The sequence below is a fragment of the Protopterus annectens genome, chromosome 13.part0 (genome assembly GCF_019279795.1).
Source record: "Protopterus annectens isolate FY-2018-M chromosome 13.part0, PAN1.0, whole genome shotgun sequence".
Lineage (NCBI taxonomy): Eukaryota > Metazoa > Chordata > Ceratodontiformes > Protopteridae > Protopterus > Protopterus annectens.
Genome location: NC_056747.1, coordinates 216,796,117 through 216,802,183, shown reverse-complemented (window position 1 = coordinate 216,802,183; position 6,067 = coordinate 216,796,117). Strand labels below are relative to the sequence as shown.

The window sequence follows — 6,067 nt, the reverse complement described above, 5'->3', positions numbered from 1 at the left end:
ATTCCCTTTCCCTGGGGATTGTGTGATCTTGGAGTTAGCATATATATTTAGTGAGGGGAGTGGGGGTGCAGGGATGCTTGACACCCTGCAAAAAAAACTGTTGTTATTTTTTTTTTGTTGTTGTTATAATTGCACAAGCACAGTTGATTGTGGATATTAGCATTTTCAATCTTTTGTGGCTGACTTTCTCACTGTTGGCATTGTTGATTTGTCAACCAAGGTAAGTAATCTATCTATATATATCTATAAATATATATATATATATATATATATATATATATATATATATATATATATACATATATAAAGCTATGTGTGTGTGTGTGTATGTCACATTTCCTCTTGAATTTCCGTTACAGTAATTTCTGTACATCATACATGTGCATGCTGCTGTATTTTCATTTATTTGCTCTCCTATTGCTAGATTAATGCAGTTATGTTCAACAGTGTCTTTCTATCTGAAGATATCAAAGCTGCAATCTCATCCCATCAGATGTTTATCCCCATATAAGTAATTTTACAGAAGGAAAAAATAAATCTTTTTTTTTTTCCAGAAATAACATGAATGTTAAGATATCATAATGTGGCAATTGCTGTGCTTTTTCATTTCATCATCATGGTACCAGTGTCATCAGCATAGCATCACAGGAAGCTGCAGTGTAATTTACAACAGCTTCCCTTTAACTAGTTTTTCTCATCTGTGCAGCAGTTACAAGCAAAAACTATGCACCGTGTACCACTGTCTGTTTGGTTAATATGCCGGTGAACTTTTGAGTAATCATCAGCTGTCCCTCCTGTTGTATCTTGCTCAAGCCTTTTCCTTGGGTGGGTCTTACTACAGATTCTGACGACAGATATGACACTTTTCATATAACCGCATTTTGAGATACAAACAACTTTTCACAACTGCAGTATCATCTGTGAAGACTAAAAGACACTTAGAGGGTAGCAGACATTCAGAGCCAGCACAAAATGCTTTTCACACAGACTTCAAGCACCTTAAATTCAAATACAGCACAACTCTGAGACATTACTCTAGCAAAATACAGGTTAGTTTTATTTCATGTTAAATTATTAAAAATAGCATTACTTAGTGTACCTGTAGTAACCTGGGCTATGACATAAACTGTAGAAAGCTTATTTAGTACTTGATTAAGAAAAAGATTCAGAAACCATATAAATGCATTGGAATTTGGCAATGATAAATATGTTAAAGCAAGCAGAGAATGTTGTTGTTTACTTGCTTCACTATTTGTCAAAAACAAGAAACTTGCTTCAGGTCCCTTGATTTATAGGACTTCATTGGGAGCTTCAGGTTTCAGCAATATGCATGTTTATTTATTTAAAAAGTGGGGATTTGGATACTTACAGCATTTAGTTTTATCATAGTTAAGGAAAGAAAATTCCCACTAACATTTTAGAAGTCTACCTAAAACTCTGAAAAAGTGATCGGTTCCAAAATTTCCACTAAAAAGCAATCTACATGTCATCAGTAAAAAAGTATGCAATAATTCTATCATTTTTTTTATTTTGCATTCAGTATTTAATAATTCTGAAAGAAAAATATAGTCATTCTAGATTTGTACGTTAGTGCAAGCCACTCAGCCATTAAAATAACTGAATATTTCAATTCTAAGAAAGTTTTACTTACCATTTTGAACAATACACTTGTGTATCTATTATATAAGGTAAAGCCATAAGATCTAATGGAGATGAAAAGATCTGCAAAATATTTTAATAATGTCTCTGGAAATCTGTGAATGTTTCCTCAGAGATCAAATTTATACAAAATGCAAAAGGTCTGATAGAGCCATGCATTTTAGATGCTGTTTGGTGCATGTTAGAAGGTAGCTTGTTTGCACAAAACAGTTCTAATAACTTCTTCCCTAACACCAGTACAGCACATGAAATTAAGGACATAACATGGTTGTTTTTTCCTTCTGGATGTGCGTCACTACTGTATCGTAGGTACCATCCAGATGCTGTCACATGAACTCATCAAAAGTCTCTGCTTTCATGTTTCTGAATAAAAGTTCCAAACGAGCATATTATATACCCAAGAAAAAGGTCGCTGTAAAATGGGATGCACTTCCTGGACTATTTAAATGTAGTTCCATGCAGAAGCATTGTGCACGTCCTTATTGCGTAAGACCACCAGTAGCATTTTACTACAGATAGGGATCTGGATAACTTGGAAGTAAGGTCTACAGTATGGTAACAAAGATTTAGTAGGTAAAACTATAGTCCTAGAGCAAAGTTACAAGAATTCATTAGATGAGAATATACAGGCAGAGTGGAGGTAGCCATAAAAGAGATGGCAATGTTCACCATAAGAGAAAAAAGATTTGCATGTAATCATACATTTGCATCTGAGGAACTAAAAGAAGTTAAGCACTCTGTCATGACTACAGAGATACTCAGTGGAATTCTCTGAACAGTCTGGGGAATTAATGGTATTTAAACAGCACACCATGGCTGTAGAGGTACTCAGTGGAGTGTTCAGTCTGTTTTTTAAAAATTCCCTAAACATCAGAAGAAGCTAAGGCTCAAATTTTTTAACACATAGGGTCACAAGAGGACACCAAATACTGTGTCCATATCAGAAGGGTGCAGTTCTTGGGATTATATAGTTTAATCAAGTATAATTTGAAAGGAAACAGTTATATCAAATGTGACTATATAGACCTCATAACATTGAATATGACTGGGTTTGTAGATTTGCTCATTTTTAGAAGGGGGATTGGTTGTGATGTTAATGTGATTTATTATTGATTTGTTTTGTAAAAAAATAAACTGAATTTATATATATTTTTTAGAAATGGTTGTTTTTTGTTCTGTATCTTATGCTAATTTTAATTTGTAATCGGGGTCATGAAAACATACTGCAGGTCAAATGTTTAATTTGGAAGGACTGACACTTCTACTCAGTAGTTATGCAACTGTGGAATTAAGGGACAGGGGAAAGCCCCCATATCAGAGGTACAGAGAGACTTGCTTCCTGCAAAAAGATTCTTATCTCAGTGTTTCAGTACTTTTGTTATTATGTACTTTTATTTAGATTATGGTGGATTTGTTTATAATGGATTCATTCTGGCAAATGACAAGTATCCGCTTTCCCTTTAATATGTTACCAAGGTGACGGCATTTCAAACTCTGTTACTAATAGGTTCATAGGTTCATAGGTTCATACTAGGCTATCTGCCCAAGGGCATTTATAAGCCCAGCCCAGAGTTTTGTGGCTTTCGCCACCCCTTTAGTTTGGAGGATATAGGTTCATAGGTTCTGGTGGGCAAGTGGGTAATGGTAATTGTGGGGTAATCGGGTGGGTAATGGTGGGCAAGGCCCAAGACAGAACCCATATGAGGACAGTCCCGTGATCTTTAGCTGGGTACTCCATAAAGAAGAAATTAATATATATATATAATATACTCTAGTCTCAAAAGGATGCAAAAATAATGCTCAGGTGGTATAGAATACAGATTTTCACTCCCCTGCATGCTATGGTCATACATCAACTTCAGAGCAAATATAACACACTGTGCTGCCTTCATTGTTCTTATTATAGAGCAGGTCATGTGATATAATACAGCAAGTATTATTATAAGACATTTATTCAACTTCTCAGTTTTGGGTTGAGTTCTGATTCCCCTGCCTCTGCAAATAGCAACGTCAGGAGTACATGGATAGTCCATGGTTTTTTAAAAGAGCGCTAACAAAAAAAATATCCTTCCTTTTAAAAGAGTCTTATTAAAAAGTTCATTAGGAAGAGATTCATATCACCCATATAGCATAACATTTGTTATATACTTTTGCTGTTGTGTTATATAATGTTGTAAGCTAGTTGCACAAAGAAATGTGCTGGTTTGACTTTCTTCCTATCTGCCCAGCAAGTTAGCATTAAAAATAAAAATGTTTAAGAATGAAATGGCATCACATGACTCAGAAATGTCCTTGAATAACACAATAAAAGCTAAGCTAGTGGGTCCACAAGAGTGAATAAAGTCTAAAATCAGGAGGTTGAGCACAGGAGGACACTAACAACAACAGTAATGAGGTTACCTTAAATATGAGTGAGATCTAACAGGTAAAAATGCACAGAGTGAATGTTATCTCCATGTTGTAAAGAGGCCAAGCTTTGACTGTGACCAAAAGGCTGAGGATTAATTAGCAACCCAGCAGATGGAGGAATTGGCCAGGAGGAGAAAGGGGTGAGTGGTTTATGCCAGCTCACCCATCCTGACAAGAGATGGTTCAGTCCATCGCTCTATTGATACCTAAAAGTGATGAAGTATTAAAGCATACAATGTACTGACCAAGACTCAGCCATAATCTGCTAAGCAACATGCAGTTTTGTATCTCATAGAAACATGGTTGAGCTGGCATTGCAGGCCTTACTTTGCAGAATGCACATCAAAGCCCCCAAGTGTAATAGAGCTAAGGAACAAAATATACCCCTAGATCCCCTTTACATGGCTACCATGATGCTCAACTCTTGCCTCCCTCTTTCAGTGTCCTCAGATACTGGGTAGGGAAGATGACATGTTTACATAGGATATCTGTAAGACTGAGAAAGAAGTGGACAAAAACAATGAACCAGACTTTCCTTATGTGACCTTGGGTTCTACGTTTTTGTTTTAATCAGTCAGAAGATTCATAGTTTTCTTTTCTGTAAACATCTGCTGTCTGAGTACAATACAAGCAGCACTGGTGTTTTAATAAAAAAAAAAAAAAAAAAAAATAGTGGTTTGCTAAATAATAACTCAAAAAAAGAAAATAAGTATTCTGACTCCTAGACTAATGTTGTGTCTTTCGGCTTTTCCCAGGTAGGGGTCGCCACAGCGGAACTCCGGTCCGCTAATGATTGGTAGTTGATTTTTACATGCCGAGTTACCAGCCCTGATGCACAACCTTCAACGAAGGTATGCCCATTCACACATGTCTCCATGCAGAAGACGCTCTAGCTGAGAATCGAACCGGACAACATCTTACTGTGAGGTGACAACGCTACCGCAGCACCACCACCGCCGAGACCAATACAGTAGAATTTTCATTTATTATTTGCTACAATTCTGAATAATGTACTTGAAGTCTGGCATGTGAGATATGGAGTCCAGGCTGGATTCATACAGGTTACCCAAGGGGTACACTGTGTACCCTTTGTGTACGCTTTCTGAATTCAAGAACTGCCCTGTCACAATTATTGTGCTATCTATTCACTCAGCAAAGTTACACTAACATGCACACATAGTGTACACTTTGTGGTAACCTTTATGAATCTAGCCTCATGTTTTAAGCCTCCAGTGGGCAATTGGTTTTAGCTTCCTATGAAATATTCATCTTATTCTCCCCTTAGTGTCCAGAACCTTGTATGCTTGCTCTGAAAATGTCCAGTTTTACATGATGTTACACCTGTCTTCCACTCTGAGGGTATAGCAAGCATTAGTATTATTAGAGGAGCAAGTACCCAGTAATTATGATTGATTAAGTTATATACAATTAGCTAAAATTTACTTGGGTTAACTGTTGATTGCTATGTATTCAAAACACAGCTCTGGATTTTTTTAGATATGTTTTCCTTTCACATAACAAAGAAACTGCCCTCTTTCTTTCTGCAAAAACTTGAAGTGGACAAGCCAGTTCCTTCAGTTATGTGAACTACGTTTACTGATGGCTGGTATAATGACAATAAGGAGAAATACTGTGCGTATGTCATCCTGTGATGGCATGTTATAACAACAAGTCAGCAAAACTCTGTCCCGGAGATTCAGCATTGTTACCACCAGTGAAAGGCCCTCTTTACTGTTGTTGGTAGCCATTTGTAATTCAGAGACAGCTCTACAGCAGTGTCTTCTTTGATGACAATCAGCGCCATGGTGGGCTGTCTCTCTGGCCTACTATAAATGTAAATGAGGCAGTTTGGTTGAGAAGTATAAAGTAATAAACATATGCTCCCCACCAAAAGTGCCTGTGGTAAGTGATTTATGGAGATGAGTGATTCACAGAACAGCTTGACTGAAGAAATCACCATGGCCAACCACATTAGTTAACACAGCCAAAAGTTCAAGTT

At 36.7% G+C, this 6,067-nt stretch overlaps 1 protein-coding gene across 1 annotated transcript in view; it reads left to right on the top strand.

Annotated features, from left to right (window-relative positions):
- Nucleotides 1–719: 719 nt before the first annotated feature.
- Nucleotides 720–6,067, top strand: part of S1PR4 (sphingosine-1-phosphate receptor 4) — a 20,385-nt gene continuing 15,037 nt past the window's right edge. Inside the window, exon 1 of the mRNA XM_044053744.1 lies at nucleotides 720–1,049. The gene's annotated coding sequence lies outside the window, so the exon portion shown is untranslated. The remainder of the gene's footprint in view (nucleotides 1,050–6,067) is intronic.